Below are 25605 nucleotides of genomic sequence, written 5' to 3' on the forward strand. Positions count from 1 at the left end.
TTTCTCATGCAACATGGTTGAAAATTCGATTTTTTAATTTGCGTACTTTGAAAGGAATGTTGGCACGAAAAGGTTTTTTAACTCGTGCGCTACAAAAGTTTCCACAGTCCATTGTCCGAAGCAGTGTCACGCCCGCCGTGGGACGCCCTCCACCAGAGACGCCCGGCTCGGGTAGAAAACTTGTCGTGCCGTGACGGACGTTACAGTAAGCATGCAAACATATTACCCGGAAAAGCTGACGAACGACGTGTGCAGGCGGCGGAACGCAGGATATCCACATCAGCCAGGTCGGCTTTTGTCGCCAAGAAGAACGAGGGAATTGCTCGAGTTAGACGAAGGGTTGATATACGGTCCGGGAATTGCAGAGTAAACTTAAGTAACGAAAACAGTTTTTTTGCTCAAAATTGGTGAAAACACAGTCTTTGATCCGCCATATTGCATTATCGACTTTGAATTTCGAAAGCATAACTTCAGATTTGTGTGCAGCGGCATTAAAAATATATTATTAGACGTATTTTTATCCAGATTGAACTAATAATACATATAAAAGTATTCCCTAAACTTTAAAGAAGTTTTTCTCGAGAAACGATTTTTCAGAACTGCGTGCGGCATAAAATAAAAACGGTTCAGCCTTCTACCTTGAAAATTAAACACTTTTCTTGGGAGCTTATACCTCATCATCATCATCATCACCATCCAATTCAATCATTAAATGATGTGGCCTCTTCGAGTCGTGTATTCAGGTAGGCTTTCAGCAGTCTTCTCCAAGTGGGACGGTCTTGGGCAGTTCTCTGCCAGGTGTTCACCAGCGATATTCTTGATGTCTTTGCCCCATCTGTCCGGTGGTCTTCCTCTAGCCTCCGGTGCTCTCTCGGACTCCACTCCAGTACTAGCTTCATCCATCTGCCAGCTCACTGCCATTTCAAGGAACCTACTGTCTCTAAGATGTCGTTAACCTTCGTCACAGACCGGATGTCATCTGCCCTTTCCCTATCCTTTCTTGTATAGCCCAGCATTGATCTCTCCATGGATCTTATACCTACAATATATGAAATTTGTTAATGTTAACTATATTTGTAAAGCCGTAAAGAGCGAAACAAACCCCCAAAATCGGACTCAGAATTAGCTCAGGAGTGGCTCTAAGCACTATGGGTCATCAATCCCGTAGAACTTCGAACCACTATCGGACTTAACATCAGAGGTCATCAATCCCCTACAACTTAGAACTACTTAAACCTAACTAACCTAAGGACATCACACACATCCATGCCCGAGGCAGGATTCAAACTTGCGACCGTAGCTTCAGAATTAGCACCATGGCGTTAAACTCAAGGTTATTTCATTTTGGTTAGGTAAAACTCCCATAAATTTAATGTAATATTGGCTAATGTTATCCATTTTTTACTGCAAATAACTCCTGAGTGACTACACTGCACGCAGTCTGCGTACTTCAAACTCGCAAGCCTTTGTGCAAACTATAATTAGGGCGCCATTTTGGTTTTTTGTTTTGAAAATCTAAAATAAATTTCAAAGTATCACTAATCATAATCCCCAAACAGATCGTTTGTACGTCTTTAGATTGTCTCAAAAAAAGAATCCATCTTTACCTATTTTTTGCTCATTTGAGTGAGAATCTGGCCTTTCTTAATTTTTAGATCGAATGCCGAACGCAATTTCGCTTTTGTAACCAGTTAATTACTTCTGCCTCGTGCTGTTCATTTTGCACTCCTGTGTGGCAGCATTTCCTGCATTCGCTTCAGCCGCTGAAAAAGGGCTCATCGATGTTATCTTTCATGTGGAATGCAGAAACTAGATGCCATTCGGTCTTCACACACGACGAGTATGTAGGTTCGAGTCCCGCTTTACCTCACGGTTTCAATCAGCCCTAAAGATTAAAAATAAATTCCTACTCTATTGCAGAGTGAAAGATTCATTCTGGATTTGCCATTTTTTGGCGTGACACTTGGAAACCCATGTCTCGTCACCAGTCGCGATTCTGTTCGGTAGGTATTCTCCTGCGGTATCGTAACGAAAGTTCATAAAAGCAGTCTGCAGTGTTGTGGTTATCAGGAAGGAGTTTCAGAATTTAACGAGTACAGAACCGACAACTGAGAGATTTAAAAACGCCGGATTTCATGCTTTTCTGTTCCATTTGTTGCTGACTACTGACGGACTACTCCTGTCATTCTCACGGATATGTGTCATTCCACCCTTGAACAAAAGACGCTATAGGCGCACACCACCTTCACTCATCACCTACGGTCATCTGCTCCCATTCCCTTAGTGCCCAACAAACATTGCAGCGAATGAACTCAGCGCAGAAAATGATTACAGGAGCGCAAACTGCTCGTTCTTCAATAGCAGGGGAAGTAGCTATCGTGTGTGTGTGTGTGTGTGTGTGTGTGTGTGTGTGTGTGTGTGTGCATGTGTTCGTGGTTTATGGGTGCTCAACGGCGCGCCTGTCATCGCCCATAGGAACGAATGTGGTCAATATGTTAAGTAAGAGTAAAGCAGCACTCCGTCTTCAGACCGCAAGTGCCCCATCGGGACCGTCCGACCGCCGTGTCTCCCTCAGTTGAGGATGCGGATAAGAGGGCCGTGGGGTCAGCACACCGCTCTCCCGGTCGTTATGATGGTATTCTTGACCGAAGCCGCTACTATTCGGTCGAGTAGGTCCTCTATTGGCATCGCGAGGCTGAGTGCGCCCCGAAAAATGGCAACAGCGCATGGTGGCTGGATGGTCACCCATCCAAGTGCCGGTCACGCCCGGCAGCGCTTAACTTCGGTGATCTCACGGGAACCGGTGTATCCACTGCGGCAAGGCCGTTGCCTTAAGTAAGAGTAGGTCTTACATAATTACATGCACTCTCTCCCTACCTCACTCTTGGTCACCTGTAAAATCATATTATCTGACATCCTTTAAAAGAGCGCAAATTTAGGCAAAAAAGTTCTAAAACTGTCATTTAAAAATCAATAATACAAGAGGTAAGCGAAAATAATTACACAGGGATATGTAACTGGCTGACTGATTATTAGCAAAAAACATGGATGAACCAGCCAACCTAACATATTAAATGCACTCCCTTTAATTTTAGAGAACAAGTCTTACATGGCACGTAACCTTAAAAGTCGTACCACATTCGTGTCATTGTCATTAAAATACAGGAGAAATCTGTCGACAATTTAGCTACTATCCTCTCGTCAGAATATACGAGGGTGAGTCAAATGAAAACCATAAATACCTTTTTAAATATTATTTATTGTGCAGAAGTGTACAAAGCTGTATCACTTTTCAACATAATCTCCCCCACGTTCAATGGAAGTCCTCCAGCGCTTACAAAGTGCATAAATTCCTTTAGAAAAAAATTCTTTTGGTAGTCCGCGCAACCACTCATGCACCGCGTGGCGTACCTCTTCATCAGAACGGAACTTCTTTCCTCCCATTGAGTCTTTGAGTAGTCCAAACATGGAAATCACTTGGGGCAAGGTCTGGTGAGTATGGTGGATGAGGAAGACACTCAAAACGCAGGTTCGTCATTGTTGCAACTATTGTACGGGCAGTGTGGGGCCTTGCATTGTCATGTTGCAAAAGGACACCTGCTGACAGCAATCCACGTCGCTTTGATTTGATTGCAGGCCGCAGATGATTTGTTAGGAGATCTATGTATGATGCACTGGTGACAGTGGTCCCTCTAGGCATGTAATGCTCCAAAATGACGCCTTTTTCGTCCCAAAAGAGAGTCAGCATAACGTTCCCTGCTGATGGTTCGAAACTTCTTTGGTTTTGGTGATGAGGAATGGCGCCATTCCTTGCTCGCTCTCTTCGTTTTCGGTTGGTGGAGATGAACCCAGATTTCGTCCCCAGTAACGATTCTTGCAAGGAAGCCGTCACCTTCTGGTTCAAAGCGCCGAAGAAGTTCTTCACGAGCATCAAAACGTCGTTCTCTCATTTCAGGTCAGCTGCCGTGGCACCCATCTCGCAGACAGTTTGTGAAACTGGAGCACCTCATGCACAGTGTGGTGTGCTGACCCATAACTAATCTGTAAACATGCTGGAATGTCATTCAGTGTCACTCGGCGGTTTTCCTTGACTATGGTTTCAAGTGCTGCAGTTTTCTGTGGAGTCACAACTTGTTGTGCCTGACCTGCACGAGGGGCATCTTCGACTGACGTCACACCATTTGCGAACTTCCTACTCCATTCGTAGAGTTGCCGCTGTGACAAACATGCATCACCGTACTGAACCCTCATTCGTCGATGAATTTCAATAGGTTTCACACCTGCACTATGCAAAAACCGAATAACAGAACGCTGTTCTCGCCTGGTGCAAGTCGCAAGTGGGGCGGCCATCTTCATACTGATACTGCGACGGTATGTGTGCATCTGCACTGTACTGCCACCTACATGCAATTCTGCATGCTGTTTGTAGCACGCTTACCAACTTACAGGATAACGGCGCGAAATTTCGATTTGTTATTACAAATTTAAGGTTTTCATTTGACTCATCCTCGTAGATTGCGTTGCCAGGGGGCGTTCGTAGCTCAGAGTTGCTGGATCTGTGCTCAGCGGGTGCGCATCATTGGGTCCACCGGACCCTGCGCAATCGCTATCAGCGTCAGACCGAAATTTGCGATTCCGTTACCATCTGTGGGACTCCAATGGGGTGGTCTCGATACCCGATACCACAGATACCTGCCAAGTCTTTCTGCAATATCTGATAAGGAACTTGCAGCTTCTCGCAGTCCCGTTACACGACCCCATTCAAAGGTGCTGACGTGTTGATAATGGTGTCTTTGTCGCGTTAAAGGCATTCTTGACTAACATCAACTCACCACGCCCGATCTCAAAGGTAACTAACGCTCACGACCGGTACCACGTCTATTTGAAGCAAACCTAATTTGCATTGTCATAATCGCGCTGTTACGCGACTGGCGCGAAATTTGAATAGGCAACATCTTTCAGATGTACAGGGTGATTCAAAAAGCATACCACAACTTTAAAAATGTGTGTTTAATGAAAGAAACATAATATAACCTTCTGTTATACATCATTACAAAGAGTATTTAAAAAGGTTTTTTTTCACTCAAAAACAAGTTCAGAGATGTTCAATATGGCCCCCTCCAGATACTCGAGCAATATCAACCCGATACTCCAACTCGTTCCACACTCTCTGTAGCATATCAGGCGTAACAGTTTGGATAGCTGCTGTTATTTCTCGTTTCAAACCATCAATGGTGGCTGGGAGAGGTGGCCGAAGCACCATATCCTTAACATACCCCCATAAGAAAAAATCGCAGGGGGTAAGATCAGGGCTTCTTGGAGGCCAGTGATGAAGTGCTCTGTCACGGGCTGCCTGGCGGCCGATCCATCGCCTCGGGTAGTTGACGTTCAGGTAGTTACGGACATAAGTGCTAATGTGGTGGCGCTCCATCCTGCTGAAATATGAATTGTTGTGCTTCTTGTTCGAGCTGAGGGAACAGCCAATTCTCTAACATCTCCAGATACTGTACTCCAGTTACAGTAGCACCTTCGAAGAAAAAGGGACCAAAAACTTTATTGGCTGAAATGGCACAGAAAAGTTCACCTTAGGCGAGTGACGTTCATACTGAGTTGTTTCCCGCGGATTCTCGTCGATTCACTTCTGCCGTACTCAATAACACAAAAAGCTTTCTGTTGAGCGGTCGCCATCTTAGCATCATCTAACGCTGACGCCTAGTCAACAGCGCCTCAAGCGAACAAGTGTACAACTAAATGAAACTTTATAGCTCCCTTAATTCGCCGACAGATATTGCTTAGCTCTGCCTTTTGTCGTTGCAGAGTTTTAAATTCCTAAAGTTGTGGTATTCTTTTTGAATCACCCTGTATAATCACGCCTGCTCACTTTTGTTTATTTCGTAGAATTTCTTCTTTGTGTTGCAACTTTTTGTCGCCTTAAAGGTATTCTTGACTAACATCAACTTACCACGTCCGATCTCAAAGGTAAGTATTGATTATATATATATATATATATATATATATATATATATATATATATATATTAAGTATTGATTATATATATATATATATATTAGTACGGTCGCTTAAGATGACGGCGTCGTGCGTCCGAAAACTCCTCTAGCCTTCACCGTCATGTTTGGGCAGTCGTGCAATCGCTTTTGCAGGCGGATTGCGTGGGCCTGTGGAATCGTAAGTACGCCCCTTTTTTTTCCCCCGCCCCTGCGGACTAATCGGAAGCAAATCACATAATGGAGTAGGTGTGGTGTGTGGGTGTGGGTTTAATTAGAGCGAGTGGCGGCTGGCCCTGGTGCCTGCCCGTGCTCCGGGCTGCGCCGCGGCGCGGCCTTAACGCCAGTCACAGAGGCCAACGGCAACGGCGGGCGCGACCTTTCCGACAAGGCCAGACAGCGCGGCGCGGCGCGCAGCGACAGACCGGCACGCCCCCTTGTCCCCGCCCCCTCCCCCCGCCCGCGCCCCCCTGTCCTGCCCCCTACTATAGGTCCTGTTCCCCTGTGCTCGTTTCTCACTCCTCCCTGCTTACTGCACGCGACACTTGCATTCACCTCGCACGTTGCCACGAGTTAATTCATCCACGACCAGTTGAACTAAGATACACCAGATATCAAACGGGTGTCAAGGAATTAAGGACGAATTTCAGTTTTGTCATATGACGGTTGGCAGCCGTGGTTTTCACATGTTTCTAATCTGCGACCCTCAAAAAAATGTTCAAATGTGTGTGAAATCTTATGGGACTGAACTGCTAAGGTCATCAGTCCCTAAGCTTACACACTACTTAAACTAAATTATCCTAAGGACAAACACACACACCCATGCCCGGGGGAGGACTCGAACCTCCGCCGGGACCAGCCGCACAGTCCAGGACTGCAGCCCTATAGACAGCTCGGCTAATCCCGCACGGCTGCGACCCTCACCATTAGTAGACTGATCACTGAAGAGCCAAAGAAACTGGTACGCCTGCTTAATATTATGTAGGGCCCTCGCGAGAACGCATAGGTGCCGCAACACGACGTGGCACGGACTCCACTAATGTCTAAATTAGTGGTGGAGGAAACTGACACCACGAATCCTGTAGGGCTGTCCATAAACCCGTAAGAGTGCGAGGGGGTGGAGATCTCTTCTGAACAGCACGTTGCAAAGCGTCATAGGTATGGAGTTTGCTTGACAGCGGAAGTGTTTAAAATCGGGAGAGTGTTCCTGGAGCCACTTTGCGATAATTCTGTACGTGTGGCTTGTCACATTGTCCCGGTAGAATTGCCGAAGTACGTCGGAATGCACGATGGACATGAACGGATGGAGGTGGTCAGACAGCATGCACCTGTCAGAGTCGTATCTACACGTATCAGGAATCTCTATCACTGCAGCTGCACGTGCTCCTCACCATTAGAGAGCCCCCACCTGCTTGAACAGTCTCCTGCTAACATTTTTGGAACACAACCTACGATCAGCATAGAGACACAAGTGATGGCGCTTTCTGCAGTACCTGACCATCATTTTGCAGGACAATGCTCAAGCACGTACAGTGCAAGATGTTAGTGATTTGTGTTGTGACTTGGCAAGACAGCCAAGCCACTACGATGAAGCCGAAAGGCACGCGTTTAAGCTCACGCAGGCTGGCGTGAGGTCTGGAACAGTTAAGGGAATTTTACTAGCGAAAAAGGTACGTAGCTTCTGGAATACTTAACTTTAATCCATAATTGGTGAACATCGGTCTGACGGTACATGCATCACAAGATAAATACCAAATGATAATGGCGCCTTGCTAGGTCGTAGCAAATGACGTAGCTGAAGGCTATGCTAACTATCGTCTCGGCAAATGAGAGCGTATTTTGTCAGTGAACCATCTCTAGCAAAGTCGGCTGTACAACTGGGACGAGTGCTAGGAAGTCTCTCTAGACCTGCCGTGTGGCGGCGCACGGTCTGCAATCACTGACAATAGCGACACGCGGGTCCGACGTATGCTAACGGACCGCGGCCGATTTAAAGGCTACCACCTAGCAAGTGTGGTGTCTGGCGGTGACACCACAATTTGTTTGACTGATGGGGCTGCTAAGTGCCATACTACCTACTGCACTCCCCTGACTTAAGCCCTCCTGAGTTCAACTCGATTTCTAAACTGAAGGAAACGCTTCACGCCATTCGCTTCAGAACTGCTATAAATTCGTCGGGCAATAGACCGCGCCGCGCGAACTGTCAACACAACTGGCACTGCTAAGAGTAGTCTACGACTTCCACACCGCTGGCAACAGGTTATACACAATGCTGGTGACTACTTTGAAAGTCAGTAAAAATTTGAAACACGTATTTACTTTGTACGAGCTGTAAATAAATAGTTGCCACTATTAAAGTTCCAACCCTCATATTTGAGAACATATACATTTATTTGCTCAAGAAAAGATATACTTGCAAACATCTGAAGCACATCTACCACGCAGGAAATAGCGCCTTTTTTCTTAGTCTTTGTATCTTGTTTTCTTGGTAAGTGCCAAATAACACCGAAAATTACTTTTCTCGTTAAATAATTCTGACATTTTCACTGTTGGAAAAATTTTCGATTAAAAGTCGTTTATCTGTTCACGTTTTTATTCATTTATAGAGTAGGAGTTTTCTCCGTCAGACGTAAATACGTTTTTGCTTTGCTTGCCAGCCTGGATGTGGTTTTTAGGCGTTTTCCCACGTCCGGGTAGCTGAGTACAGGCCTGTTACGCATATCGCCCCTCATTTACACGATTCTCAGACCCTTCGAACACGTTCTCACACTTTGACAAACGAAACACTAAACGTCGGCGGAATGGGTACACAAATTTCGTCCCGCGGGGGATGTTATATAGGGGGGGGGGGGGGGGGACACGACAGGTAGGACACCTGGCCACCATCTACCACTAAGTTTTAGATGATCTAGCACTAAAGTGAACATGAGTCTGCGGCTGGTCTTTAACTGGTGGAAATAAGAAATACCAACAGCCGTACTTTATAAAATACATGAATTTCGAGACCTGTTTCGGCACTATGTTTGTGTGTTTGTGTCACCTTCAGAACTCTCTGCAAAATGAGTGGTGATATCCAGCCTTCGTTGCATTAGGACAGGTACCACATATATTCATTCGTCTCACGGATTTCTGTTAACACGGTGTGTGCATTCCAGCCATCTAACAACAGCCGTTGTTAGACTACACTCCAATCATCTAGTAACAACTGGAGTGCACACGTCGTGTTAACAGAAATCAGTGAGACCAATAAATATACGTGGTACCTATCCTAATGCAACGAAGGCTGGATATCACCACTCATTTTGCAGAGAGGCCTGAAGGTGACACAAACATAGTGCCGAAACAGGTCTCGAGATTCACGTACATTATAAATTACGGCTATTGGTATTCCTTATTTCGAAAATTTCTACAACTAACATTGCCAGTTCAGATTAACATGCCGACCTCGTCACAGTGCACCATAAGGTCAGAAATAGGAACAAGAGACAATCGAATTTTCGTCCTGGAGGGCATCAGCATTTAACTTGAGCTAATAATTATTATTTCCGTAAGTATTCTCGCATTTAAGAGGCCATGAGATCCACAATACAACGCAAGATAGTTGAACAGACGGAAATATTGCGGAAAATTGTAAACTTAGCTGTTAATGCGTGTGGCGTAACATGCAGGTCGTAAATAAACATGTGGCAATTCGTCTTAAGTTTCAGCAATGTAGAAAGATACACCTGTAAATATGCGGTCTATAGAAAAGTGAAAAAAATGTGTATGGCATTTTCAGGCGGTAGACACATATCTGGGTCGTTCGACCATCTAGTGTAAATCCTTTTATTTGACGCCACGTGGGGGTATTGCCCGTCCATGGTGATGAGGATAACACACACACACACCCAGTCCCGAACGGAGAAAACCCCGCCCCGGCCGGGAATAGAACCTGAGTCCCTAAGATGGAGATTCGCCAACGCTAACCACATGTCCACGAGCTGCTGAGATAAAAAAATGAAGAAAACAGGTATTAGAAAAATGTACCTATTTATTCACAAGTACGGTATTTGGTAATGTATTCTCAATGAATAATTTTAACAGACCACCAATACCTTTCTCCAAAAAATGAGTAAAATGGTGTTGAGAGCTCTGGGGACTACTGAATAACAGTAATAAGCAAAGTGTCAATAGTTTAAATACCTAGCGTTGTGAAGTTCTAAGGTCCAATAAAATATACCGTCACAGAAAGTGTATTTGAAATTGAGGATAACATCGTGTAAATTTGTATTAGGTGTACAACTTTGCTTCCACCGTTTTTCAGGAGATTGAAGCAGCGGCAAGTGGCAGGTCGTGTCATACAATAAATAAGCTTAGGCGTTTGTAAACATAACACCAACAATATATTAACCGATATGTGATTGCATCATAAAGTTATTTTCGAGTGGATATTTCAAATTACGAGCCCACTTCTCGTCTTTTAGGTAAAGTTTTAATTTTCTGCTTTAATATGAACATTATTAAATGCTGGGTAAGGCGTATGGTGATACAGCTGTTAGTGAAAGAATATGCAGAGAATGGTGTTAACGCTTCAAGAACGGTGATTTTGAAGTCGGAGATTGGGATGGCGGTGGAAGAGAGAAGGTTTTCGACGCTGCCGAAATCAACGGAAACAATCACAGGAGGTCGTTATCGAAAGCAATTGACACGTTTGAGCGGAACACTAAAAAACAAATAGCCACAATACAGCGATCGACATGAAAGGGTGATTTTGCAGAAAGATACGTCGCAAAACTTTCAAAGCCTGCTTAGAAACGCTGAAATGGGAAGTTCTGGCGCACCAGCCGTATTCTCCAGATGTTGTTCCCTCCGACTACCACGTTTTTCGTTCAGTGGAACACGGGCTGAGTAACCAGCACCTCCGGTCATATGAACAAGTGCAAAACTAGGTCGATTCGTGAATGTCCTCAGAAGACGCCCAGTTCTTCTGCCGTGGGATTCGTATGCTGCCCGAAAGATGGGGGAAGGTAGTGGCCAGCGATGGCCTGTACTTTGAACCGTAAAGCTTTGGTTAAGTTTTTCTCAATAAAACCTCGAACTTCGTGAAAAAGACAGTGGAAGAAAAGTTGTACACCTAATACATTTCCCTAAAATCTTAGATTACAGACTCTTCTGTTCTGCAATAAAAATTGGTTTACGAATAATAAGTAATCGGTAGAGAGTTAATATCCGTTGTAACGCTTACTAATGCTTGCAGTATATGTTGTTCTTGACAAGGCAGCAGTACAATATGCTGCGTGCAGGCTACACATAAATGAGTATTGTGAAATCTGTCAAGATAATTTCCATGACGCCACAGAAGGAAACCAGTAATTCAGCATTGTTTTGCCATATTTACGTATGTACAGTTTTCTGCAACTTTTTATGCATGTGCTGTACTGCCAAGTGCGTGAATGAACACTTAAATATTTTATTATTAAATTATATCCACTACTGACTCGCATCCACAGGAAAATTCGATTGCGTAACGAAGAATGCACGTCATCTGAAGATTAGCTTTTCCGCTCGAAACTGGTAGCGGCTTGAATAAATGTCGAATGCGTTGGTGTTATCACCGACCATTCATTTCACCTTCCGCGGTTATAGCGTTTCTCGTAACGTTGATTATGGGTAGCATTAGAGTTTTTATCGTTTATTTAACGCTTCTCTGTTGATTCACTCACGATGCTGTAATTTCCTTGTCCATTGTGCAACTTGTCCGCTATTAAGCATGATGTAACGCGTCGCAACTCACGAACAGGGACTTGTACGTGAGGGTTCTATTGCAGCACGTAAAAGTATCCACCCGGATTGGGGAATTCGGGCAGGGGAAACGATTACCTCTGATTTCTCTCGCGACCGGTAATATGGGATTACGAACTGACTGCGGTGCACTAATCGATATGTCCCATGTCCCTGTGACTTCAGTGAACCTCCTCCTTCATATCGATTGGGAGAGACAGGTACTTTTCTTACATGTTGTCATTCTGAGTCCTATTTTTTATTATACAGGACGTTGGACGTCACGTGTTAAAGCATCAGTATTTTATAAACGGCTCAAGACATGGAAACACTATTTTCGTGCAGTGACAGCACTTACTGCGTCGTTAGAAGTCGTAACTACACTCCTGGAAATGGAAAAAAGAACACATTGACACCGGTGTGTCACACCCACCATACTTGCTCCGGACACTGCGAGAGGGCTGTACAAGCAATGATCACACGCACGGCACAGCGGACACACCAGGAACCGCGGTGTTGGCCGTCGAATGGCGCTAGCTGCGCAACATTTGTGCACCGCCGCCGTCAGTGTCAGCCAGTTTGCCGTGGCATACCGAGCTCCATCGCAGTCTTTAACACTGGTAGCATGCCGCGACAGCGTGGACGTGAACCGTATGTGCAGTTGACGGACTTTGAGCGAGGGCGTATAGTGGGCATGCGGGAGGCCGGGTGGACGTACCGCCGAATTGCTCAACACGTGGGGCGTGAGGTCTCCACAGTACATCGATGTTGTCGCCAGTGGTCGGCGGAAGGTGCACGTGCCCGTCGACCTGGGACCGGACCGCAGCGACGCACGGATGCACGCCAAAATCGTAGGATCCTACGCAGTGCCGTAGGGGACCGCACCGCCACTTCCCAGCAAATTAGGGACACTGTTGCTCCTGGGGTATCGGCGAGGACCATTCGCAACCGTCTCCATGAAGCTGGGCTACGGTCCCGCACACCGTTAGGCCGTCTTCCGCTCACGCCCCAACATCGTGCAGCCCGCCTCCAGTGGTGTCGCGACAGGCGTGAATGGAGGGACGAATGGAGACGTGTCGTCTTCAGCGATGAGAGTCGCTTCTGCCTTGGTGCCAATGATGGTCGTATGCGTGTTTGGCGCCGTGCAGGTGAGCGCCACACTCAGGACTGCATACGACCGAGGCACACAGGGCCAACACCCGGCATCATGGTGTGGGGAGCGATCTCCTACACTGGCCGTACACCACTGGTGATCGTCGAGGGGACACTGAATAGTGCACGGTACATCCAAACCGTCATCGAACCCATCGTTCTACCATTCCTAGACCGGCAAGGGAACTTGCTGTTCCAACAGGACAATGCACGTCCGCATGTATCCCGTGCCACCCAACGTGCTCTACAAGGTGTAAGTCAACTACCCTGGCCAGCAAGATCTCCGGATCTGTCCCCCATTGAGCATGTTTGGGACTGGATGAAGCGTCGTCTCACGCGGTCTGCACGTCCAGCACGAACGCTGGTCCAACTGAGGCGCCAGGTGGAAATGGCATGGGAAGCCGTTCCACAGGACTACATCCAGCATCTCTACGATCGTCTCCATGGGAGAATAGCAGCCTGCATTGCTGCGAAAGGTGGATATACACTGTACTAGTGCCGACATTGTGCATGCTCTGTTGTCTGTGTCTATGTGCCTGTGGTTCTGTCAGTGTGATCATGTGCTGTATCTGACCCCAGGAATGTGCCAATAAAGTTTCCCCTTCCTGCGACAATGAATTCACGGTGTTCTTATTTCAATTTCCAGGAGTGTATTTTTATCTACCGATGTATTACCCAATTACAATTTTCTTAAATGGAACGATGTACTTAATGTAAAGGTAATTGTGGCTTCCTGCAAAGCTGAATACTCTGGTGACTACACCATTACAATAAAAGCTACCAGTTTTTAAAATATAATCAAAGTATACAGAAGGATACTTAATGCAACACAAGAAAAGCTCCTCAAATTTTACAGTTCCCATTTACAGATACAGATGAAATGGCAGATACTGTACACTTGGCAATGGGCCTATTCACGAAGTTACTCCAAGAGGTAAATAATCCTTATTTCTTAAAGTACAGGGTGTCCCAAATAGAATGATCCGATATTAAATAGAATTATTTATTAGGAAGAAGGGCTTAACACCAACAAATTGCATACTAAATTACTCAGAAAAGACAGAAGTTTATAAAAATCCACCAGAAATGTGCAGTATGTCCTCCATCGGCTGCAAGGACGTTATCTAGCCGATAGCCGAGGATGTTATCTAGCCGATAGCCGAATTCATCCCAAACTGAGCGTAAGGTGTCTTCTGTCACTGAAGCTACAGCAGCTGATAGTCTGGTTTTTAGTTCATGAATGTCACGAGGTAAGGGAGGAACGTAAACACATTGTTTAACGTATCCCCACAGGAAGAAATGACGTGGTGGTAAGTCAGGGGACCTAGGAGTCCAAGAGTGTAAAGCCTGGTGTCGCGGTCCTGCACGCCCTATCCAACGTTGAGGCATTTTGACATTGTGGAAACTGCGCTCGTAGCGACATCTAGAGGATTTTTTCTGAAACTCTGGACCGTGCCGATTACATGTAGCGCTGCTTCAGTCACCTAGTGACATTTGTCTCAATATTACTAAACGTTAAAATCGGGTCATTCTTTTTGGGACTCCCTGTATTGTACAGTGTAATTGTTCTTGGACAACTGTATTAATCACAGTCTGTTAGTATACACTGAGGTGACTAATGTCACCTCCTGATGTAGTGTCCGACCTCCTTTTGCCAGCCGGCCACTGTGGCCGAGCGGTTCTAGGCGCTTCAGTCTGGAAGGTCGCAGGTTCGAATCCTGCCTCGGGCATGGGTGTGTGTGATGTCCATAGGTTAGGTAGGTTTAAGTAGTTCTAAGTTCTAGGGGACTAATGAAATTAGATGTTAAGTCCCATAGTGCTCAGAGCCATCCTTTTGCCATGGCGCAATGCGTCTACTCGACTTGGCGTGGACTCAACAAGTGGTTGGATGTCCCCTGCAGATATATTGAGCCATACTCTCTCTACAGTCGTCCATAATACCGAATGTGTAGCCGGGGCAGGATTTTGTGCACGAACTGGCCTCTCGATTGTGTCCCTTAAATTTTCTGTTGGATTCAAGTTGGACGATCTGGGTGGCCAAATCATTCGGTCGAATTGTCCAGAATGTTCTTCAAATCAATCGCGGACAATTGTGACGCGGTGACATGGCGCATTGTCATCCATAAAAATTCCATTGCTCTTTGGGAACATCATGAATGCCTGGCTGTGCTCTCCAAGTAACCTAACATAACCATTTCCAGTCAGTGATTGTTTCAGCTGGACCGGATTACCTGGCCCATTGCATGTACACACAGTCCACAATATTATGGAGCCAACACCATCTTGCACGGTGCCTTGTTGATAACCTGGGTCCACGGCTTCGTAGGATCTGCGACATACTCGAACCATATCGTCAGCTCTTACCATATGAACCTGAACTCGCCACGGTTTTCCTGTAGTCTCGGAACTGATATACTCACGACCCCAGGAGAGGCGTTGCAGGCGTTGTCGTGCTGTTACCAAAGGCACTCCCGTCGACCGTCTGCTGCCATTAACGCCAAATTTCGCCGCAGTGTCCTAACGGATACGTTCGCCGTACGTCCCACATTGATTTCTGCGGTTATTTCACGCACTGTTGCTTGTTTGTTGGTGCGGGCAACTCTTCGCAAACGGCGCTGCTCTTGGTCGTTGGGTAAAGGCCGCCGGCCACAGCGTTGTCCGTGGTGAGATACAAAGTCTAAAATTTGGTATTCGTGGCACAATCTTGACGCTGCGGATCTCGGGTGTTGAATTCCCTAATGATTTCCGAAATCAGACAGGGAGCAGTATGTCGTCCTGAACGGGGTGACTTCAACAGAAACAAGCGTAACTTCAGGTGTGCCCCAGGGCAGCGTAATAGGTCCTCTGCTTTTTACGATTTACGTAAACGATCTGGTTGATGGTATTGACAGCAGCCTTAGACTGTTTGCCGATGATGCTATAGTCTACAGGAAAGTAGTATCACACGAAAGTTGTGAACAAATCAATCAGGATTTGCAGAAAATAAATGCGTGATGTAATGACTGGCAGTTATCTCTCAATATTAGTAAGTGTAACCTACTGCGTATAACAAGGCGAAAATCCCCATTGATTTACGAGTTCAAAATAAATTCCCAGGCTTTGGAAGCGGTAACGTCCGTCAAGTATCTGGGTGTGACTATTCGAAATGATCTCAAATGTAATGACAGATAACACAAGTAACGGGCAAGACGAACTCTAGATTGAATCCTGAAGAGATGCAGTCCTTCAACAAAGGAAATTGCTTACAATACGTTAGTTCGTCCAGTCTTAGAGTATTGTTCGTCTTAGGGCACCCTTACCAGTTGGGTCTGATTCAAGAGATTGAGAAGGTCCAAAGAAGAGCGGCAAGATTCATAACTGGTACATTTAGCCATCGCGAGAGCGTTACAAATCTCATAGAAAGTTTGAAGTGGGACACACTTGCAGATAGATGGCGCGCTAAACAGAAGGGGCTGCTCACTAAATTCCGAAATCCAATCTTCACCGAGGATGTACAGCATATATTATTACCGCCAACTTTCAAATCGTGCAATGATGACTATTTAAAGATAAGGGAAATCAGAGCTGGTACTGAGGCGTTCAAACAGTCGTTTTTCCCTCTCGCGATTCGCGAATGGTACAGAGGGGGGGAAAATGACTTTGGCACGAATTGTGCGCTCCGCCACACACCACTTGGTGGCTAGCGGAGTATATATGTAGATGTAGATATAATCACGTCGCAAACCTTTTCATTTGAATCACCTGAGTTCAAATGACAGCTCCGGCAATGCACTACCCTTCTGTACGCTGTGTACGCGATACTACTGCCATCTGTACTTGAGCATATCTATACCTCAGTGTATGTATAACGTTTTCTTCTATGAGGTAGAAATCACAGCTTGGAGAGGGTATTAATTTTAGCAAATGTCTCGTTCTAATACTGTTCATGTGACCTGCTCTTAGTCTGTTAATACTAACAATTTCTTTTCTTTTGATCGCTGAGTTGAGATACCTTTGTGGCGTGGAACCTGCTGCTGAATCATGCAGTACCGTGTGCCTTTGATGTTGTGGTCCTAATCCACTAACATCCGTCTTTTCTCGGGTGGCGAATGTACTATGAAGATCACCGTACGGTAGGTGTATGTCAATGGGAAATTGATGCTGCACCATTTTCGTCAGTTGATTTGCACGTTCGTGGCCCTGATACCAACATGTGCCACCTTATACATCGAATGCCCCTAAAAACTGTACACATTCCACCTATTGAATTACATGTACTTCATTATGACCACCGCTTCCGGGACGGCCCCGGTTCGAATCCTCCCGACGGGGTAACGTCGAGGGCCAGTGTGGGCCAATCTGGATGTGGTTTTAAGGCGGTTTTCCACATCGCACTAGTACAATACCAGGCTGGTACCCATGTTCTGTCTCAGTTACACGTTACGCAAACATTTAGAAACCTCTCTCACTCTTGAACATAGAATTTATTCTGGACGCAGACAGATGGGGTACATTGCGACCTGAGGATGTGAATAGGAGCCCGATGGTCTTAGATGTTTAGTCCTCTTAAATCCGTAAACAGAAGCAGCAGATCTTTATTATGAGCCTATACTTTAGTCCTTCGTTAATGATGTAGATGTACGAGGTTCGATTCCCAGTGACCAGATTTTTATGGGCTATGAAGATCGGGAACGGAGTCCTTCAGCCTACCATCTCTCTCTCTCTCTCTCTCTCTCTCTCTCTCTCTCTTTCTTGCTCTCTCTCAGGCCGCCATATTGCAATCCTCCGGCCTCGCGAGGGCAACTGAGAAGCTATAAACTTCATAGGCAAACAGCCGACATAACATCAAATCGAAGGCATGCAACAGGTTGGAAGCCACACGACATTTGGACAGTTGGACATATATTTACATCTTTCTCTGACTCAGCAGGTAACGAACGCGACGTTAATCAGTTATATAGCGAAAGAGTAGCTCGTTTGGTTACTAGCTTTTGGAGGCATTCATGTTCCGCTATGTGGAGCCGTTCTTGGAGTGTTAGGGGTGTGTAGCTTTGTGGCAGGCGAGGACGCGGCAGTTTCCTGTGGTCGTATCACATGGCCCCGTTTCTCCGCGCAGCCACGCCAGGAAAGCCCGAGCGCCAGCTACTCGTACGAGAACCGCCAGGGGCACGCGCAGGGTTTCCGATCGCTTCTCTAGATTCTCTTCCCTGTGCACTGGTCTTGACAGTACTTACCACAGTGCTCCAGAACTGCGGCCGTGCTTCTGTTGGTGACAACCAGACAGAAATTAAAAACAGGATACTGACTGAGTGCCAGGAATGCTTGGACAGCTTATGAACGACAAAGGTTTAATTAATTTTTTTGTTTGCTAGCAAGTACATGTCTGCAGTGTTGGTACACTCTGAAATCCACTTGCCACAGTACCTTAGCATGATGCTAACTGAGCCAAAAAAACCGGCACTGCCTACTGACGAAGTGGAGAGTTTGTCTTCTTTCTCTTCCTCCTCCTCAGCGTTTGTCCTACAATGTAGGGGGAACGGAGGGTCCGCCCTCTTGTTCGTTGTTTCCACTTGGCGCCCATCTTATGTTTAGCCAAGGTGGACACTTGCCCTCTTCTGCATCAAAAGTATTCGGACACCACCCACCCAAAACACACTTTTTTATATTAGGTGCATTGTGCTGCCACCTATAGCCAGGTACTCCAAATCAGCGACATCAGTAGTGAGAGAGCAGAATGGGGCTCTCCACGGAACTCTCGGACATCGAACGTGGTCAGGTGATTGGGTGTCACTTGTGTCATACGCCTGTACGCGAGATTTCCTCACTCCTAAACATCCCTAGGTCCATGGTTTCCGATGTGGTAGTGAAATGGAAACGTGAAGGGACACAGCACAAAAGCGTACAGGCCGACCTCGTCTGTTGACTGACAGAGACTGCCGACAGTTGAAGAGGGTCGTAATGTGTAATAGGCAGACATCTATCCACACCATCACGCAGGAATTCCAAACTGCATCGGGATCTACTGCAAGTACTATGACAGTTAGGCGAGAGGTGAGAAAATCTGGATTTCATGGTCGAGCGGCTGCTCATAAGCCGCACATCACGCAGGTAAATGCCAAACGATGCCTCGCTTGGTGTAACGAGCGTAAACATGGGGCAATTGAACAGTGGGAAAACGTTGCGTGGAGTGACGATTCACGGTACACAATGTGGCGATCCGATGGCAGGGTGTGGGTATGGTGAATGCACGGTGAACATCATCTGCCAGCGTGTGTAGTACCAACAGTAAAATTCGGAGGCGGTGATGTTATGGTGTGGTCATGTTTTTCATGGAGGGGGCTTGCGCCCCATGTTTTGCGTGGCACTATCGCAGCACAGGCCCACATTGATGTTTTAAGCACCTTCTTGTTTCCCTCTGCTGAACAATTCGGGGATGGCGACTGCATCTTTCAACACGATCGAGCACCTATTCGTAACGCACGCCCTGTGGCGGAGTGGTTACACAACAATAACATCCCTGTAATGGACTGGCCTGCACAGAGTCCTGACCTGATTCCCATACAACACCTTTGGGATGTTGTGGAACACCGACTTCGTGCCAGGCCTCACCTACCGACAGAGATACCTCTCCTCAGTGCAACACTCCGTTAAGATTGGGCTGTCATTCCCCAATAAACCTTCGAGCACCTGATTGAACGTATGCCTGCGAGAATGGAAGCTGACATCAGGGCTAAGGGTGGGCCAACCCCATATTGAATTCGAGCATTACCGATGGAAGGCGCCAGGAACTTGTAAGACACTTTCATTCATGTGTCCGGATACTTTTGATCCCATTGTGTACATCTATACGCCGCGAGCCACCTTATGGTGTGTACCACTGTCACTTCCCTTCTTTCTCGTTCCAATCGCGAAATGTTGGCGGGAAGAACGATTGCCGGTATGCCTCCGTGTGGGCTTGAGGCTCTTTATTTCGTCTTCGTGGTCTTTTCGTGAGATACACGTAGGAGGAAGCAATTTATTACATGGCTTTTGTTGGTACGCACGCTCTCAGAATTATAATGATAGTTCATAATACCATGATAAAAAAACGCCTCTATTGCAGCGTCTGCCACTGGTGTTGCTTGAGCATCTCCGGGACGCTTTCCCGCGTGCTGAAGGAACCTGTAACGAAACGTGCTACTCTTCTTTGGATCTTCTCTATTTCCTCCATCAGTCCTATCTGGTACGGATCATATTCAAGTATAAATGTAACTCCATCCTATGTTCTGATTGCGGCACTTCGGTTGGTCGATTTCCAATAATAAAATACCAACAGCCGTTATTTTATTATTGGTATTCAAGTAGTGTCGAACGAGTGTATTGTAAGCTACTTTCTTTGTTGACGAACTGTATGGTAAGGATACTTCCAGTGAATCACAGTCCTGCATCTGCCTTGGCCGGGAGTAATTTGTGGTCGTTACATTCCAGATCGCTCCGAACGCATGCTTCTAAGTCCTTTATGCAAGTAACTGCTTCCAGTGATTTTTCTGCAATAACAATAAATGATGTTTCTGCCTATGTATTCGCAATACTTAACATTTGCTTACGTGGAGGGTCAGTTGCCCCTCCCCGCACCAAGCGTCGATACCCTGCAGCTCTTTCCGCATTTCGTTGCAATTTTCTTGCGCCGCGACTTTTCTGTGTCCAGCAGCATCACTGGCGAAAAGCCTCATGCAGCTTCTGATGTTATGTAGGAGGTCATTTTTGTATACTGTGAAAAGTAATTGTCCTATGACAGCCTCCTGGAGCACGTCCGAAGTTACTTTAACGTCTGAAGGCTTCCCTCTGTTCAGAATCAAGTGCTGTGTTCTGTATGCTAGAAACTCTCCAATCCAATCTCATAGCTGGTCTAATAATCCGTACGCTCGTATATTGCTCATTATGCGGCAGTGCGGAATTGTATGGAATGCCTTCCGGAAGTCAAGGAATACGGCATCTGAGGTGTACTGGGAGTTTTGCAGTTCATATTGCACATTTCTAGAGGTTGTAGAGGGGAGTTAGTAGAACAGTTTTACATAGGAACCATTGCCTGGAAAGGTCATCCAACGATGCTACAGAGTGTCAGAGTTATAGACGCTGGTGGGTCCCTGTACTGGGAACGAACGAGTCGAAAGTTATAACCGAAAAACATTCTTGTTGGGTCTTGCCCACTCGTCTCGAATGGGGTGCTTAAGGGGTGTTGCATTCTCGGAATACTATACAACAATTCAAGCAAATAATATTAGTAGTTTTATTTCTATAAAACAGAATGAACAATACCTTACTTTGACGTACGAAATGTTGTCGCAAGCGAGGGGCGATATGCAGTATGATACAGAGTCCTTGGCTATATAATGCTCCTGCAAGTTGACACACATCACTAATACTGCTTTGCGAATCACGTCCACTAATGTCGCGACACTGAGCCGATACTGAGTACTAATCTCCGTATACTGAGCCGATCTAAGCGGCCGAGACTTTGAGGACGCTCCTGTCGTGGTGCAGTCCTATTTCGCGCACCGTTGGCCGACGTATTTTCACGCCTTCTCTGGTCTTGCGTTCTTCTTCTTCGTTCCGGCGCTTGTGGTTATGTCAGAACAATTCTGACACGTCTGACAGTGGAGTACGTGTAGTGCCACTGTTGTTGCTAGAATTCTAGGGTAGACAACTTTCAGAGGTGGCAATATGGACCAAAACAAAGAAAAAATGTCTAGTAATCGTGTGCTGTAAAATGCCTACCTTAAGAGCTATGAGCACTTGTTCATCTTCCCGTGTGAAACACATTTCCTCTATTGAACAAGTGTTTACAGCTCTGAAATTATGCATTTTAGACCTCATGTTAACTAAACATTTTTTCCTTGTTTTAGTCCATACTACCACCTTTAAAAACTGCCTGGCCTGCAGTCTTAGCAACAACAGTACCATTACAAGTATTCCACTGTCAGAGGTATCAGAACGGTTTTCGCTTGTAACTTTCGACTCGTTAACTTTGACGTCTGTAGCGTCGTTGGGTGACGTTTCCGGATATGGGTTCCTGTATAAACCTTGATCTATTAAGTCCCCTCTACGATCTCTAGAAGTGTGTAACATGAATTGTGAAACACCCTAGTACGGTGTCTGGCCAGTGTTGTCTCTGTCTCCCAATAGGTAATTTACCATTCACTTTGAACGAGAATGGCCGCGCGGTTCTAGGCGCTACAGTTTGGAACCGCGCGATCACGACGGTCGCAGGTTCGAATCCTGCCTCGGGCATGGATGTGTGTGGTGTCCTTAGGTTAGTTAGGTTTAACTAGTTCTTAGTTCTAGGGAACTGATGACCTCAGAAGTTAAGTCCCATAGTGCTCAGAGCCATTTGAACCATTTCTGAACGAGAACTGGCGTATTGCTACTGAATACTGATTTGCTCGAAGTATGTGAACATATCACCGTATACGGCTTTCGCGTCACCTTCTCAACCATTGCTGCCATTCTGTACCTCCTGCGAATTACGTCACTGGTTGGGTGGTTATGAAGTGCCAGGCAAAATCTCCACCGAACACACTGGTTTTCTTTATAGCAAGTTGTCAGTCTGCCGTTTTTGTTGCGAGCCATCGTACAAGGCACCTGGGCGGGTTGCAGAATGGTGTACTTCCAGCTTAAGTGGGCCGGGATCCCCTTATCGCAAAGTACACCAGCCAGTGTCCGCCACTGAACTCAGGCGTTGCTAACGTGGTTTGTGATTTCGACAACTAATGAGACTTCAGCTGTGATTTTTAAGCCAAGATCCTTTGATGGTATTTATCTGTGGCAAAACTGTACCGTATTATTTTCATCTGTTGGCAGGGATTCAGTCTTCTTTATACTGAGGCGTAGTGCGGACTGTTCAAGGCAGTTCTTCCATTATTTCACCTTCCGTTGAAGGTCGTTCTTGTCTTCGTAGCCAGTAAGTCATCTGCATGCAGCAGTGTCCAAGGATAACGTGGACTACCGTTCGGTAATTGAGTTTCGCCAGCATGGTAACTGTTGTAGCTGAACAATCTACACGGCAAAAGAACTAATCGGGATTCGGCTGACTCAGCTACTATACAGTAGCGCTCAAAAGTCTTTTGACAACATAAAATTCGCTATTATTTCTCTTAAAATAAAAGACTATCGGAGTGTCTTGACTCTAGTGGACAGCAGTGTAGCTGCGATTATTTGAAAGAGTCAGGTTGCGACTTGTTTGTTTACACTTTGCGCTGCCGGACAAATGCGACTTTAAGCGAACTTGAAAGTATTTTGACACGCAGTTTGCTCCGTGAATTCGATGACGCTACTTGCGTCTTTGTTGTGATGTCTACTGATATTTACTTACAGTGATTATTTCAATACGCCGAACGTAAGGAATATTCCAGTGATTTCAGAAACGCCGTGATAACTGCACTAAAGCAAGGACTCAAACAAACCGAAGTTGCTCGTACTTCTAAAGTGTCTCGTCAGGTCGTTAATATATGGAAAGAATTGTATAATAAATGAAAGACTATCGAAAATAAGCCTCGCACTGGACGTCCAAAAAAAAAAAAAAAAGAAAATTCCTAAAGTCGATCGCATCATAAAAAAGTTATCAACAAGTGATGTTCGCAAGACGGTTATAATGTTACAAAGAGCACAGAAAGAAAAATATGACGTTGACGCTCACTTTTACACTATCAAACGACACTGGAAACTCTTTAGGGTATATGGACGAAGACCGACAAAAAACAGGAAGGCCCGATTTGCGTTTGCAAAACAGTAGAGATCATGGTCAAGTTCAGACTTTCTGTGGAGCGACGAGAGCAAATTTAATTTAATGTCGTCTGATGGTATCAGGTATGTTCGACGTCCTCTAAATAAAAGATATGACTTTCGGTACCATATTCCCAAGGCGAAATATGGAGGTGGCAGTGTGATGGTTTGGGGAAGTTTTTGACGCTCTGGAGTTGGACCGTTAGGTCGGATTGAAGGTAATATGTATCGGTTCGTGTACAAAAAAGTATTGAAGACATGATTTTCAACAAGATAACGAACCCAAGCAGAAGTCCAAGTACATTAGTAATTTTTTTAAAACGCAAAGAAGATAAGGTTTTGAAGTGGCCAAGTCAAAAAAATGGTTCAAATGGCTCTGAGCACTATGGGACTTAACTTCTGAGGTCATCAGTCCTCTAGAACTTAGAACTACTTAAACGTAACTAACCTAAGGACACCACACACAACCATGCCCGAGTCAGGATTCGAACCTGCGACCGTAGTGGTCACGCGGTTCCAGACTGTAGCGCCTAGAACTGATCGGCCACCTCGGCCGGCGCCAAGGCAAAGTCCAGATGTTAATCCTATAGACCATCTTCGGGAGGAGTTGGATAGGAGAATAAGAATAAAAAAATTATTGGAAGAAAGACACTTTCGCTATTTAACACGTTATGAAACGGAAACTAATTACCGTACGATGGCCAAACTTGGTAGCATTAATGTCAAGGACATGGGAAGGAGAAATAATGCAGAATCGATTCAAAATGGAAACGCTTTTCAAGTGCTGCTACGGTACATCGTACCATTACATACCGGTAGCATGGCTGCTACCAACGGGGCTCAATATGGCGCCCATCAGTGTTAAGAAGAGTCTCAAAGCGCAGGATTGCATTCTGCACAGAAGAAGGAAGTATCTCCGTACGTATGCTGGCTACCTCTCTTGATATGCTGCGCTTCAGATCAGCACATGTGTGAATGTTCCTCTGGTAAACCCTGTCCTTCAGGTAGCCCCACAACTAGGAATCACAGGGAGTGAGATCAGGTGGTCGTACCGGCCAAGCATTTGGAAACGATCGGCTGATAATTCGATCCTTTCCAAATGTGTTTCGGAGAAGCAGGTGAACTTCGCGTGCGATTTGCGGTGGGGCTCCATCTTGCACGGAAACTGTTTTAGTTCCAACTGTCCCTCTCCTGCAGGGCGTGTATGACAAGCTGGCGAAGCATGTCGCAGTAACGCTGGCCAGTCACACTGCACGTCTTTGGTCCTTGAGCGTCAACTTGTTAAAAAAAGAATCTTTTCAGCCGGAGATATTCTAGAAGTGCTTCTCTGCCTCGTGATGACTGGGTGTTGTGTGATGTCCTTAGGTTAGTTAGGTTTAAGTAGTTCTAAGTTCTAGGGCACTGATGACCATAGATCAGGGGCGGGCAAACGTTGCACGCGGCTCGTGAGCGCACAGCGCTGCACGTGTGCTGCTCGCGTGCAATCGTCGACAGGGGCAGTGGCGACAGCCGGCAGGTTGCGGCAGTGTAGTAACAGGTTAAGCTGCGAACGTTGAAGCGAAGCGACCACTACGTTGTGAACGTTGTATTTCAATAACCGGAAAATGCAGAGTGAATCGAGGAAACGGAGAATTGGAGATTTGCTATCTTTTAAAAAGGAATGGGAGAATCATTTTTTTCTCTGTGCAAAAACGTGAAAATTGGAAATGTATAATATGTGACAGTATTCTGGCTGGTCAGCGGAAGTTTAATATTGAACGCCATTATAATAAATTTCAATATGTTGCCGTTCTTGGTGCAATAAAAGAGGAATTTCTCAAGCGATTTGGGGATATATCTTACTTATCCCAAGGTTTTGAATAGTTCTCGAGACAATCTGCTGTTTCTGTAGATGATATTCATCCCAGTTTGCAAATGGAATTAATAGATCTACAGCGTAATTCTCGTC

At 45.8% G+C, this 25605-nt stretch overlaps 1 protein-coding gene and 1 pseudogene across 1 annotated transcript in view; one reads left to right on the top strand and one right to left on the bottom strand.

Annotated features, from left to right (window-relative positions):
* The window catches only part of LOC126161322 (PRL-1 phosphatase), a 656036-nt gene that overhangs the window by 218978 nt on the left and 411453 nt on the right, over window positions 1-25605 (top strand). The window lies entirely within an intron of this gene.
* LOC126163719 (5S ribosomal RNA) lies at window positions 2715-2831 on the bottom strand (annotated as a pseudogene).

The sequence above is a fragment of the Schistocerca cancellata genome, chromosome 2 (assembly GCF_023864275.1).
Source record: "Schistocerca cancellata isolate TAMUIC-IGC-003103 chromosome 2, iqSchCanc2.1, whole genome shotgun sequence".
Taxonomy (NCBI): Eukaryota; Metazoa; Arthropoda; class Insecta; order Orthoptera; family Acrididae; genus Schistocerca; species Schistocerca cancellata.